The sequence below is a fragment of the Pinus tabuliformis genome, chromosome Q (genome assembly GCF_031772625.1).
Source record: "Pinus tabuliformis cultivar Carrire ecotype Pingquan chromosome Q, CPIR1, whole genome shotgun sequence".
NCBI lineage: Eukaryota > Viridiplantae > Streptophyta > Pinopsida > Pinales > Pinaceae > Pinus > Pinus tabuliformis.
This window is the reverse complement of record NC_142296.1, coordinates 682,888,846-682,905,163: the sequence shown is the minus strand read 5'-3', so window position 1 is coordinate 682,905,163 and position 16,318 is coordinate 682,888,846.

Sequence of the window (16,318 nt, the reverse complement as noted above, 5' to 3'; positions counted from 1 at the left end):
AGCTCGTGGAGGGTGGCGGAGGGCGGAGGAATTGTCAGCGGCCGGAGCCGGAGGTTTTTCCGGGCAGTGACAGAAACCGGGCAATTCCTCCACCTGGGTAGACTACTCCTATATTGCACCCAAACATATCTTGTTGCTACTCCTTTGCCATCAATGACAACAATGCCAACAATCTCCCCCTTTGGCATTGGTGGCAACACAATGATCCTTCCCCTTCTATCCTGAGAAACACTTCTCCTCTCCTCTGCTTACCTCCCCCTTTGACATCAATGGAAAGGGGGTGTGGTTCATAATGAAAAATAACAAAGAGATATTCAGTGATTACACACATTCTTCCAATCATTTAGCATAGGTTCATCATCGAATTTTTCATCAAACTACTATCAAGTTTATGGTTCAAAATTATTACCTATTATTATGGCTTCATTTCACCTTTTTTATATTGGGTTTTTCATGTTGAGGCTCCAATGTTTTGAACTGTAAAAGAATTCAACAACAATTGTTATTACAATCTTCTAATGCCTCATGATAATGATCAACATCATATCATTTGTATCTCATTCACTAATATTGCATACACCTTCGATAATCATGGAAAATAAATCCAAAGCACCAATGCAGGAAGTTCACCCCACCAAAGTGTAATTTTTTAGTCTCCAATTGACAATAACTTCAATACAAAACTCAAGCTAATTACTCAAAGAATCTATTAAGAAGCAACCAAAATAATTTTCAAAATGGTTTTCAGGTTCTGAAACAAAACATGATATGTCATATCTTAATGTAATAACTCCCAAAAACTCATCTTGCCCATTGATTTCATAAATTCTGTGAATGCACTTTTCTGGTTGAGGGAAGCTATAAGTCTTCTGTCAATCACATCTCTCGAGACTTAACCAACCACTATGAACACTCTAAGTTCCTCCTCATTCTTTAATCTTTGACTAAATTCTCTTGAAAAAGATTAAAACAACTCTGAAACTTGTGCAGGATTTCAAACATTCAATAACCATTAACCATAACAATATCACTTCTATTACCTTATCTTTGTGACCCTTTAGTTTAACCATAATCTCTAGGGTTGAGTGAGACATTATTCATTCTCGTAAATTTTACCTGGAGGTTATCTCAAACAAAATTTCAAGGTGCTTGTAACCCATAATGAGGAAATGTTTTTGGTATATTTTTTTATCTATGCAAGCATTACTCATGTAACTCGTAAACTGCCAGAATGCCACCACTTTAAGTCTTGAGCTTATATTTCCAGCAACAAATCCAACTCTATATTTAACCTGTAAGCACCATCTCAATCACTAAACCATGATTCTTAAATTTCTTAGTCTCCAACGATGAAACCAATTTCTAGCATATTCATCATGATACTATACACTCGTATCTGCATACCTGAATGTGAATAACCTAGTTAAGGAGAAATATAATTCCTACCATAGAAACATTAAACCATGTTCGACCTAACACTCAGGATTATGCATAGAATGAATCATTATTTATGCCAAGCATTATTTTATGGTATAGATGCCACTGTATAAAATTTCTTTATGACCAATGTCCTACTCATTGTAACCTCCATTTTTCAAGGGAATTGTAGTGAGAATTAAACTATGGATCAAAAACAAATTAAACTCCACACACTACTCGCATCCCTCCACTCTCAATTGTGAACTAATTTTGGCTTGAAGCTTTTGAGAAGGGCCACTGGATAGACTTCCCTCCAATTAAACAAATTATTAATAGTGCTTTTGATACTATTGATAACTATTACCAAATATTTGGTCTTCGAAATAAATTGTGACACTGATATGGCTAGTCCAAGCATGGGTTTTCTACCATAAACTTTGACTATTCAAATGCTTTTAAATATTATTAATTCCTGAATTTTCTGGCCAACATTTTGAACGTTGTATCCACTATATGGTGCTCACATTATTTAAGATTTGGTCGAACAAGCATGGGATGGATGAAAACACTTTACTGGACTGCACGAACAAGGAGGGAAAGGAGGAATATCTCTAGTAACGTTTGTTTTTCAAACTTGTAACCACCCTAAATTGTGTAACACACACACACTCATATACTTCCTCAGGTCTACATACATAAATGATTCTAGCTTGTAACGCTCCTATGCTTAGTATGATGGTGGATGATAGACTACATAACATTCATTGGCATCTTTGCAATCCTATATGTTTAGGTTGCTCTGATATAACACATAACACCATCTAGATCTCATCCCACAAGTTTTCAGATATAAAGTGTAACATCGATATTAAGTGTAACACTTGACAGGTATTGTTATATTGTGTATGTTCTCCCACCACATCATTGTCGCTTTTTCCATTCTGTTATCTTCTACCATCCTGGTCATCTATAATATTTGCCATCTGTCATACTTTTGTCCGCCCAGCACCTCATTATACAATCCTTGCATGGATACACCTCTGACATATCTCATCGGATTCTCCTTCCAAGGATTCATACCAAGACTCGTTCCAATTACTAATATTCATGCTACTAGTCTTTGAAACTTATTTAGGTTGTGATATGGAATAGTTCTCTCAGTCGTCAATAGTTCTCTTGATATTTTATCTTCATGTTGCTTGTTTTTAGTCAATTGTTCATATGTTTAGTTGATCTCCATCTGATATATTGATTTTATTGATTACTCTAGAAATTTTGTTGCAATAACTTTAACCAAATTTATTTGAAAATATTTGCATTGAGAAGCCTGAAGCCTAAAATATTAATGCCTCTCCAGAGCACTACATTTTTTTATTGTTATGGTATGATAATTGCAGGTTTAGAGTTATTATTTTCTTCTGTTATTTTGACAAAAATAATCCTATAATAGTATTTATCACAATCCTCCAATACTTCATGGAAATAACACTCCATGTCGTTTTCTTCAAAAAGCATAGCACAATCAAAGCGTCAATGAACACATTGATAAACATGATATAATATAACCCCTGTGGTGATCTTTGTATCCTCTATTGGATCATTGTGTAAAAAATTTAGCACTTCTAATGCACCACTCGTTTCCATTAATTTTCTCTGTGATTGTGTATCCTGCTTGTGAGATCATTCCAACTTTTGATTGAGATTAGTGTGGGGAAATATTATGTGACTTCTTATTGTAATTTATTTTAGTCTCAATCATGGGAGTGTTCTTAGAACATACCAAACTTGACTCTCGCCTTGACTTCCCAAGCTCCAAAGTCAAGTCTACATGAATTTTAATGTTGGTGTCATATGTAAGATTAAGCAAACAAGGATTTAACTTTTGAGTATCTGAAGTTGATTCGCAAAGATATCTGAAGTTGATTCGCGAAGATCCTTTTATTATCATTAGTACAACCACATTCCATATTAACATGGCATTCCGCTACTCTTGGTGAACATGAGGAACGATTTGCATGATCATAGGAATTCTCTGATCCGTGATTTTCATCAAGATAGCAAGAGGCTACATTTTGAGGATAAGATACAAACCATGGGATGGAATTTTTTGTCTCATCAAATTTGTGCGCCCAATTGATCATAAACCTATTCCACTTTCACCTTTCTCATAAACATCATACTTTGGTGGACTATCAATGCATGCAACATATGATTTGTCTTTGTTTTGTCCCGTACACAAGTGGTTTTTGTAGTACTCCCTTTTCGGATTTGTAGGAACATTTTTTATGGGCTTATTAGTGCTAACTTCTCTTGCAAGCTGGGAAATATCTCAAGTGTCTCCATAATCACCAATATTGAAAATTGTAAGTTCTTCTAATTCCACTACCTCAAATTCCATGGTATGTGCTTCACCTTTGGCAGCAAGAGATTTTGCTGTACAACTTCCATACACAAGTACATGGAGATTAGTAGATTCTCTCTTCTTTAATGCCTGGCTATGCATACCCATAGCTATGGTGATGTATATAGATCTAATTTTCTTCTTTACTTTTCATGCATATTTCCTTTCTACTCATATCTATCACCTCAACAATCTATTTGCTGATACAACCATTTTCTTGTTAAATATGTTGTGTAGGTGGTGCATGCTTGTCTTCTGAACTTTTTCTTTCTTAGATATATTTAATTTATGTACCTTCTAAGTCATGAAATATATATGATAGTTGATATACTCTGAATGCTTCTCAACAAGGTCCTGCAAACACCTCTCCTTTTGAAATTGCAACTGATCATGGTCATCCTTTTCATTAATGTTTTATTGTAGAGTTGCTCCAACATATATAATATTCTGTCAAGAAATTATTGAGGTTGCTCTCCCCCTGAGATGGTGTTGCTCTAACATAAACCAAGTTCTTCATTTCTTCCTTGAGTAGCTCCCCCTAATGCCATGATGAATTCATTTTGTTATTGAAGTCATAGGTTGCTCCTTTTTCTTCCTCTTCCACACTTTAGTGAGCTGCCTTATTTTGTCTACATTTCTTTTTGACTTATTATTTGGTTTCCTCATATTTTCTTCCATCATATGTTTAGAGTTCATTTGGATACCTGGAAACTTGCGGTCTTTGGCTTTGTGGCCAAGGTTGCTACACACATAACATTTGGTGTGGCCAAGAAATGGAGGAAATGGTATGTTTCTTCTTGATTTCATGTTCTTCTTTCTATATATTTTGCATCCAATAACTTTATGTCCAAATCCATTGCATAATAACAACAACCATAAAAATGAATTTTTGTACCTCGTGGATGGTTGTCTTCTCTATTTGATTTCTTAAGAGAACTTCATTGCATTCTGCATCTTCTATTGATTAGTATTGATTTGCATTATTTTATAGTCAGTTTCTTTATGTCCAGGGTTATGGCATGAGAATCACTTGTTTAAGGGAGCAAATAATCCCCTTTGGGATATTCCAAAATTTCTCAACTCATCATCAGGAGAAAATGACCCTTTCATCACCTCATTCCTTCCATTTTGGTTCTGTAGATTGCATTTATTTATTTCCTTGCTAATCATGCTAATTGTCCCTTCTCCTACAGGTATTTTTGATGTTGTCGTATTATCTTTAATGGCTACCTTATCTGAGTTCTTCATCGAGACAATGTCATCTTCTAGCTTTTTACATAGTCTATTATTTTCATCTATTTCACTTATGGTTGAAACAATCTTGGCCTCTAATATTTCAACATTGTTCTTCTTTCTCCTTCAATTGACTTCTCATCACCTCTTCAACTTTCCTTACTTCATTAAGTTGTGTCCTCAGGCTAATAATTTCCTCCTTGAACTCATGCTCTCTTTCATCACATATATGCAACAATTTCCTTTTGTCTTTGCTCTCATTTGCAAGTCTGTCTACTTCAACCAATGTTGAGTCTATCTTAGTTTGATGTCCATTTGTCTTTTCTTGATGATAATTTGGTACATTCACATTAGTAGAACACATATCATTTTATTGAACACTTTCTTTTTTACGAGACTTATTCTTCTCCTTTTCTACACTATTGCTACAAGTATCTCCTTCATGCATGAGCTACAACCTTTCCCAAATTTATTTTGCAGAATTTAAATTTATCATTGTCTTAAGATCCATGTTGTGAAGGTTGGTATACACTACATATTTTTCCTGATAATTCCATTGTTGTTCTTGCTTAGAGGGGGAGTCTTTGTTATATCCTTCACTCACTAGATTCCATACATAGGGTCCATAAGTTATCAGTTTTGATTTTACCTTATCTATCCATTCATGAAATTTTTTTGTATTAAGAACATTATATTTTGATAGTCCATGACTCAACCAGGTCTACCTTTCAACTATTAAGCTTACACAAAAGAAACTATCTCTGATACCAATTGTTGGAAACTTAACTAAACTAAGAGGGGGGGGAGGTGAATTAGATTAGTACATTCATGGACATAAATTACTTTTATTCTCAATAAGTAATTGAGTTATTAAATGATCAACTTAACATCTTATGAACATCATATTTAAATTGTGAACAACATAGAATATGTAAACCACAACATCAACTCATCACATAAAAGCAACACACATGGACACTAGATATAATTGGAAAACATAAAGGGAGAAAACCATGAATTTTTTATTGTTGTGATGTAAAGACAAGCTCCTACTCACTTATTACATCTGATTTTCTGTAGACTCCGACTTACAGGAGGTTGCTACCCTAATTATTTTACAAGCTTCAACTTACAATGAAGCTCCAACTCCCACAAATTTTCTATATGCTACAACCCACAGGGGGCTCCTACCTCAACATGCTCCAACCTATTCTTTATCAAGCTACAACTTGAAATGAGACTACAATTCCTTGATACATATAAAAACAAATTGTTGGTTTACTTAGTCTTAAGTTCAACATACCTCCATCTCTATTTATGCCTCTTCCCCTCTTCAAATATGATTCACATATGCTTCATATGTGCCAGGTAGCTCGTGAACAACAACTCAATCAAATCTCACACACTTTCTAATTCTCTAGCCTCTTATTATCCTTCCAAAATCACATCTTTTATAAACAAATATTTTGTACTCTTAGTCTTCCATGGAGGAATCTAAAGTGAACAACTTGTCTCTTTACATTCTAGGTTTATCTCTTAATTTCCAAGTACTCACTCTCAAATCACTCTCAAATTTGAATCATAAATCAAGATAAATAAACTTCATACTATTCAAAACCAAATTATACGTGGGTAACTCAAATTTCACATATGATATTAGAGCGGTTTTTTATGATTTTGGTTTAAGTATGCATGAAAACTAGGGAAAAGCTAAAGCATGGTGAAGAAAAACTTGTAGAAGGATATCTTGAAATCATATAGAGAAGAAGAATAGCTCAAGTGAAGAGATGATGTCAGAAGGTGGTGATGAACATCCTTTCATATTGGATATAGCATTCATGGATGCTTTGATGACTTTGAGAGCTATGGTTGAAGAAATGTATCGCAAGTTTAAGAAGTGGAAGGAAGATGATAAACCCAAAGATGAGAAAGTGGAGAAATCAAATTAAGGAAAAAATGAAAGACCAATGGTGATTGTAAAGACCCTATTTCTTCTCTTTTAAATCAACCTAGAACTTCCTCTTCAAAACCTCCACTAAAACTGGACATGAAATTTGAGTTACCCATGTATAATGGTGAGATCAACATTTAGAAGCTTGAGAATTGGGTCAAGTAGATAGGCCTATATTGTTGTGTGCAGGAGATCACTAATGATGTGGTCAAGATTAGATTGCCTTTTCTTCATCTCGAGGGCACAACACTCATCTAGTGGCAAAGCAAGTTGCAACATGGGAATCAACAATTTGGTAAGATCTTTCCATCATAGCATGATTTCATTTTTGCACTTAGAAAATAGTTCTATCCATTAGGGTATAAGGAGAAGACCTTAATAGAATGGAAAAGGACATGCAATCCAGGAATACACAAATGAGTTTCGTAAGAAGGCCTTGATGCTAAATATCCCATTGCATACAAAAGAAAAACCTTTGAAATACATAGGAGGGTTTCCTGAATATATTTGTAATATTGTATTCATGTTTAGTCCAACTAACCTAGATGAGGATTATGTTTAAGTGACGTACATTGAAGCAGGAAAAACCGGAGTTTGTGTATTAGTGGAATCAACTTCAAGAAAAGAAGGCAAGAGAAATGGGAAGGCAAAGAAAGTAATCTTAGTTGTGAAAGAGGAAGAGAATCTGTCTTGCAAGAATTGCAGGAAGAGAAGGCACGATGAGTAGCACTGCTAGCAATTGCACCCAAAGATGTGACCAAAGTGGTTTAAAGGAAAAAAGGGGAAACAAAAAGTTGTGAAAACAACGCAGTCGTTGGATTTGGGGTCAAATTCGGGTGATGAGGCTCAAACCGCAATAGTGGGCTTGGCAGGTAAATTTGGGGTTGGTAGTGATTCTGATTCTGATGATTTACATGTTTCAAAATATAAGAATAGATGTAAATTATTTCACATAAGGGTTGTTAGGAAACATACTAAGATCGACACTTTGTTAGATAGTGGATATCAAGCTAATCTAATTTTAGAGGAAGTGGTTAAGAAGTTGAGATTAAAAACTAAATTGCAGCATAAACCTTACTTATTATTGGATGAGTGAAAATCACAAATTGCTAGTAACTATGCAATGTATCTTACAATTTGTAATCACATCTCAATTTTTGGATAAGGTAACATGTGATGTAGTGCCACTAGATGGATCTGGGATGGTCTTAGGTAGTCCTTATTTGTATGACCAAAAAACAATTTTCTACAGGGAACATAATCAATATCATTTGTTTAAAAGATGAATCGAATATATTGTGCACTCTCATCTTATTAAGGAAAACAAATCTCTTCTAACAATGGAATAGTTAAAGAAGGCGTATTATGCAAGCAAGAATGTCACACCTATGTTTGTACAATATAAAGCACTTAAACATAATATAGTTAAAATGAATCATAATCAGAAAGATGTGCTTAAGGAATTAGAAAATGTATAACAACATGTGAGATTGCATGATAAGTCAGGTCTTGTTCTAGTTATAAAGTATAAGCAGGGTATGCCTTCATTTATGTCAGTATATTCAATGTTGTTAGTCAGATTATTATTGTTTAGTAGTGTTTGGATGTTAGCAACAGACATGAATGTAGATGTGAATGGAAAATGGCTCAGTGTGCTTTGCAATTTTAGTGTTGTGTTGATGATTGTCTGGAAGAGTCAAATGTACAGGTCAAAACAGGTTGGTTCAAAGATACAGGATAGGTGAAGGACCATTGTCTTCACCTAAAAACAATGTAAACAACCTTTTATAGGACCAAAAGGTCTAAGTGAGGAGGAATGATCCAAAAGGATATGTAAATTGCCAAAAATTCAAATTTCTTGTATTTGAGCAAGACTAGTTCCATTGTGTAGAGCTCGAAAATTTGATTTTGGTGCAATTTAAATGAGCTAAAACTGAGTTTGTATGTGAAATTTATTGCAATTTGAAGTTTTGGGTCAACACAGGAAAAATGTCAAAGGTTGATTGCCACGTGGTATACCGTATAACTGACATGGCATCCATATTGCTGACTGGATGGGTGAGTAGGTATCGTAGGAAGCGTACCAATGAGCTGGTCAAAAATTTGGTGCAATAATCTGATAGTAATGGGATTTGATCACAAGACCTTTGACATAGTAAGAAAGTGACTTAACCTTTATAATCCTACATTATTATAAAAGGTTACCACATTAAACAATGGCGACCCACCAAATATTTCAATGCCCATTAAATATTTGATATGATTTATATATTTATTGTAGTGCGGAGAATGGGGAGGTGGTTCTGAGTCATCGACCTCCCCTATGATGTTATAAAGGTTTACTAATGCACCAGTGTTGGGAGAAGTTAATTTTAATGCCAGAGCCAGTGTTATTTATGCAGGGACAACATGTGACAACAGAACTTTGGAGGTCAATTTTGGGAGTTATACTTAGCCTTTTTCAGTATCGTCAGTTCTGTTGGATTTCTTAGGTCAAGAAGAACACAATGGCACCAATCAGAGATCCATATTATGCACTTTAAATGTAATTTGAGACCATTTAAGAATTAATGAAAGAGGCCTCCCCATTGAAGACCAAAGAGCCCGAAGACATAGGTTTTTGAGTTAAAAACCGAACTTCATTATCAATTTACTGGTGTATTTTTTATGGTTTTTTTTTCTCATTTTATGTTTTTCTTGAAAATTTCTCCACAAGCAATTTCACATTTTTATTAAGTCTTTAATTGGTGAAATAATCTCATTTAAACATACTTAACAAATTTGAACCAAGCATCAAATTTTAACAATCGAGAATTTCATATCAGCCTCTTAATTCCCAAGTACTCATTGTTAAATTTGAAGCATAAATCAAGATAAATAAACTTCATACTATTCAAAACCAAAGTAACATAAGCCAACATTAATGATTGCATGAGTTAGGGCTCAGATGATTAAGTAAATGCACTATAATGTGGGTTGCTTGAGTTGAAGGTGTGTTACTATCTAGGGTAATGCAGGTTAACATTCAATGACCAACGTTATAATGCCTTTTTTGAGAGCAGGAGGCGTGTTACTGTCATAACACCTTTATTTTTTATGTCGTCACTTTTGTCTTGGAAAACCACTGTCATTCCCCTAGACTTGCATGAAAATTTTCCTTTGCCTTTGCTTTGCAACATCTCATGCTTTGCCTTTCCCTTTTCCTTGCATCACAACTTTGTCTCCCGTTCTCATTGCCTTGCCTTGCGTCTCTACATTACTTCTTCAACATTAATCTCAACAACATTTCTAGAAATATTTTTCACAGAACCATTCAACATCAAGTACAATGCATCAAGCTATAACAAGCATCAACATCATATATCAATCAACTCCTTCATCAATAGCACCTACAATGCACAACCAACCTTACAACATAAGTACATGTCAACCTTCAAATTATCAACCTTACACATAAAACATATGCAAGCATTTATATCACAACATCTGCAAAACATTCACCCTCCAATGCCATATCTTTGTTCTTTGCAATATATCATTCATACGAAGCATATATTGAACCCAAACATATCTTGTTGCTACTCCTTTGCCATCAAAGACAACAATGCTAATAGTTTTGCCTAGAATTATACCAAAAATTTAGAAGAATGGTTGTAATTGCAAATATTAGTTGTTAAGAATGCACAATCTAGGTGAATTAAGGGTTTCCAGGGTGTTAGATCCAATTATGCATTCAAAACTGCAATTTGAGCAATGTAAACTTTCATCAACAATTGTGTTGCACAAATTTTGGTGATGATTTCTCGAAAAAGTCCAAAAGTTATAATGTTTAGTCTTGTCCTATTTTATTATGTAGCCTAAAAATTTGACTTTTTGAACCCTTTTTTACTACATTTTCCTATAATCTAGCTAGAAATTTAGAAAATTGTTGGAATCTTATATATTGGTTGCTAAGATTGCACAATTTCATTGAATTAAGAGATTTTCAAGGTACTAGATCAATTTATGCATTCAAATTTGCAATTTGAGCAATGTGAAATTTCAATTTCACAAATAATTGCATCACCAAATTTGGGTGATAACTTCCCCCGAAAGTCCAAAAAGTCTAATGTGTAGGTTTGTCCTATTTTTATCATGTAGTCTAGAAAATTGATTTTTTGAATCTTTTGCGACTACATTTTCTAATTAATTTTGCCTAAAATTTGGTTGTACAATAAGAAGCATTGTTGTAATTGTAGATATCAATTGTTAAGATTGCACAATATGGGAAATTAGGGATTTTTTAGGGCATGCGATCCATTTATGCATTCAAAATTGAAATTTGTGAAATGTAAAATTGCAGTTTTACTGGTAAGTGCATTACAAAATGTTGGTGAAAGGTCTAATGTTTTAGAATTGTCCTACATTTATCGTGTAGTCTAAAAAATTGACATTTACCTTTTTCCGACCATGTTTTTTGAGCCAAAAATTTAGAAGAATTGTTGGAATTGTAGATATTAGTTGCTAAGATCACATAATTCGAGTGATTTGGGGTTTTCTCATGGCATTTGATCCATTTATGCATTCAAAACTATAATTTGAGCAATGTAAAATTACAATTTCACCAATAAATTACATTGACATATTTAGGTGATAGTTGTTCACAAAAGTCCATAATGTCTAATGTTTAGAATTGTCCTATTCTTATCACATGGTCTAAACATTCAACTTTTTAAACTTTTTCTAACTACATTTTCTAATCATTTTTGCCTAAATCTAGCCAAGTATTTAGAAGAATCATGAGAATTATAGATATTAGTTGTCAAGATTCAACAATTTGGGTGAATTAAGGGTATTTTGGGGCATTTAATCCATTCATGCATTCAAACTACAATATGAGCAATGTAAAAGTGTGATTTTATGAACAATTGCATCAAAAGAATATGGTGATAATTGCCCTTAAAAGTCCAAAAATTCTAATGTTTAGATTTGTCATATTTTTATCGTGTAGTCCAAACATTTGACTTTTTGAACCTTTTCCAACTACAATTTTTTATTGGTTTTGCTGAAAATCTAGCCAAAAATTCAGAATAACTATTGGAATTGCATATATCAATTGTTAAGATTCCATAATCCAAGTGAATTAGGGTGTTTTTACAGCACTAGATCCATTTATGCATTCAAAATTGCAATTTGAATAATGTAATATTACAATTTTTTTAACCATACTTGAAATATTTTGTTAAATAAAATATGTGTCTAGATATGAAATAATACATAAGAGATACAAAGAGTCCAGTATGCAGGCTAACAACTTCCAATTGTTTGAGTTACCTGATGTCATGACAAAATTTTAACAATACATCTAATATACTATTGGTCCTAGTAGTATAGACACATCAAAACAATCCTAAAATCAAGAAAAAAAAGACTCCCTTATAAACTTAATCCAGGTTGCTTTGATGTTCTTACTCCTGGAAGTCTCCTTGCTCCATAGTTAGAGTAGTTATATTCAGATCAAGAACATGACAACTAGAATCACTAAAAAAAATAACTAAAGAGAAAGATAATTTTGTAGTCTAGGCAAATACTTGTTGTAATGCTTCAATTTTTCATCTGACCAGATTATCTCATCATTATCCCTTTGATATGATTAATGAGAATGCCTATGGTGGTAGCAGTTTTTTACACCAACTAGTTATAGCAAAGATGTAATTGAAGGATGACTTGAAAATACATCATTTCTTGTTCCCTAACATAGAGATTGCTCTTTCTTATCATACTGCCCCCAAAATCATACTCCCTTGTTTCCTAAATAAGAATGCCACCTTTGAAATTCGACATAGTTCAAGTTAATAGAACCCAAGTTCCTTGTTGTTTTGAGAAGAAATCCACCAATTGCACCTAATATTCCACTCTACACATGTGGATTCTAATTTCCCTCACTGCATCCCCTCTGTAATATCCACTCCATATGGGAGGACAACATGGGAGCCGAAAAGAAACAATTCGACCCAACATTCCTAAGAACTGACCAATTTCCAACCTACTGAAAAAATTCTGCCTTTCAAATCCAAGTCCTTGCACAAAATTGGAAGCTTATAATTCTAGGCCCTTATGTCATCCCTAATCAAAATTTGGGATTGGTCGACAAGTATGGGGTGAATCCACCTTGTCCTTTCAACCTTATGTATCCATAACTATTCATGCACTAGAGAGTACTAGTTCAGGTTTTCCATGGTGATGTGAGTGTTAGTTCTTGTAAGATTCAATATTGAAGTCACATTTCCTATCATGCCAACATTCCCAGAGTGCATTAGCATAATTAAGTCTACCCCTAGACCACACAGACACACACCTCCACTTGTCATTAAATCATGGAATAGGGAAGCGACTCACTTGATTATTAATGTGAAGGCTACCAATTTCCCTCCATGTCGCAAAGTTTTCTAGTTAATTGGCTAGGTTGTTGTGTATAAGAACATGGATACCTTTGACTTTATAAATAGAACTCAACAGGGTTCTAATCCATCTGAAAATGATTTCAATCTTAAGGTCTAACAGGGAAGAGACTAGATAAAGATGACGAACGATGACAAAGTCCCCCACTATGATAAGTTTATTGATATTAAGTTTATTGATTGGAAAATCCCTTGAAAGAGTGCATATGCCTCTACCTGGTTATCAGTGACCTACCCCAAGCTCTAGAAAAAAGATAATTCAATTTGTCTATCGCAGTGCACTAACACCCCCCTTGCCTCATCCCCCTCACACCTACAACTCCTAATGTAGAATTTCAATTTCACCAAAAATTGCATTATTGAATTTCAGTGATAATTGCTTAGAAAAGTCAGTAATGTATAATGTTTAGATGTGTTATATTTTTATCACATAGTCTAAGCATTCAATTTTTTGAACATTTTTTGCTACATTTTTCTATCAATTTTCCCTAAAATCCGGCCATAAATTTATAAGAATTGTTGAAATTGCATATCTCAGTTATTGAGATTGCACACTTTAGGTCAATTAGGGAATTTTTAGAGCATTCTATCCATTTTAGCTTTCAAAAGTACAATTTGAGCAATATACAATTGCAATTTTACCAACAAATGCATAATATTATTACCTCAAAAAGTGCAAAAATCTAATATTGAAATTATCTTTATATGAAAATTGTGAATTTTTTCTCTTATATATCTCTTTCATATATATATTCTATGTGGTTCATTCTAGAGATCGGTGACTGCTACATCCACGAAATATTTGTACTAGGCAAATCCACTTGATGGATCACTTCCTACAAGCTCAGCCACGGGGAGCCTGACCCCAAGAGAGTTGAGAGAATTGAACCCGTAACCTCTCAATAACGAAAATGCTTTAACGATAAAGACTCGACATACTGAGCTAACCCTCGAAACTATATATATACACACATTAATGTTAATTTTTTTTAATCTAAAAAAAATACTTATTATAATATTTTAAAATAGAAATTAAATTAGATTTTTAAAAAATCATAAAAATCAGGTTAATAAATAGATTTAAATAAAATTATAATAAATCAAAATATTATATAATAACTAAATTTAAAATGTTTAATTATATTATTATAAATTTTCAAAACTAAATTATATATTTACATAATTCCCATTTAATTTGAAAAGAAATTAAAAAGTTAAATATACCATTTAATAAACATTGCATAAGTTGTAGCTTTGGAGGGAGCTCAGCAAAGGGAAAGGCATGCCATTCAACAAGTCTGGGACATGAGGAGAGCAAGGTTGAAGGAATGCCACGACCAGCCATCCCAATGTGTGGTTGAAAGCTCGACCCATGAGGAACTAGGGATGACGAAAATGTTGAAAACTTCATCCCCTATGGTTTGCGAGCGATTTAAACATATAATACAACAAAGATTGCATCAATTAAATATACATCCCTACTTTAAATAAATAAATAAAAATAAAAAGTTCAATTAAATATACATCCATATTTTAAATAAATAAATAAAAACAAAAAATTTAATAAAAATTAAAAAGATTTATTAAAATTACATTTTAATTTTTCAAATGGTTAAGCTATTATTATATAACGTATTCAATTTTTCGTTATTTGGTTTTTTTTTTTTTTTTTTTTTTAAATTGAAATCTATCCAAAGTTTAACATTATGAAATTAAATTTATTGTTTTTAAATAAAAGTTATTTCTATTTATCTCAAAGTTGGTTGAAACGTCTCCCTTCTTATTGTATAATAATGGCAATAATTGACTTTGTGTACTCTATTATTAATTACTATGTATTATATCACTAATTACTATGCACAATAAATATAAATAATTTGAAAAATAACATTATATATTAATTACTATGTACCATAAACACAAATGGTTTGTAATTAAATTCAAAAATTCAATTTTCTTATTGGTATAAAATATTGAATAGACAACTTTTATGGGTTTTATTTTTTAATTTACAAAAAAATAATTTAAAATATATAAATTTGAAAAAAACTGTAAAAATAACATGTGTACAATTTGTACAACTCTCATTATATCAATCTATACTCTAATGACATTACATGTGTACTATAATAAGAACATTATATAAAAAATTGTCGTCATTCAATATTAAATAAATAATTATTAACTTGTTATCATTTTATTCCATTTCAATTATATATATATATATATATCCTTTATCTACCAATTATTTCTTAATTATATTAAAAAAATTAATTAAAAAAAGGTTAAACAAATATTCATATAATTCATTTTACAATTTTATTATTGTTTGGAGTACATACAACACATCATGAGATTAAAATATTTTAACGCTAGCTATGCAGCCTTGTTAATAATATCATAATAATAATATAACTTAATTTTTATACTCAAAATTATAAGAGCGCTTAATAAAAGTAATAAATTGTTTGTATTTTCTACTATAAAATCACACATCCCAAAAACTATATAAGAAAATATATATTATAGATAATCTTAAATCAAGGTTGATAAAAAATGTAATTATGTGAAAATAATAGAGCATAACATGCCAGATAGTTGATTTTTTCATCGTTTTTCTTGAAGATACATCCTACATATCCACAAAGACATGTTGAATAGATAAATAGAAAAAAAAAGTTGCAAAATATTTTGGGAGGAAATTTTTCAACATGAGTTACGCAACTACTCTTATCCTGGTGATTGTGATTGATATAGGAATCACAAAGCTAACCTCCTGTGGAGACCACTTGGAACATGTTGAGATCTCTTTTAATCGTAGAGATTCTACAAATCAATGTTCCCCGAAAAACAACACACCCTTGAAATTTTCCT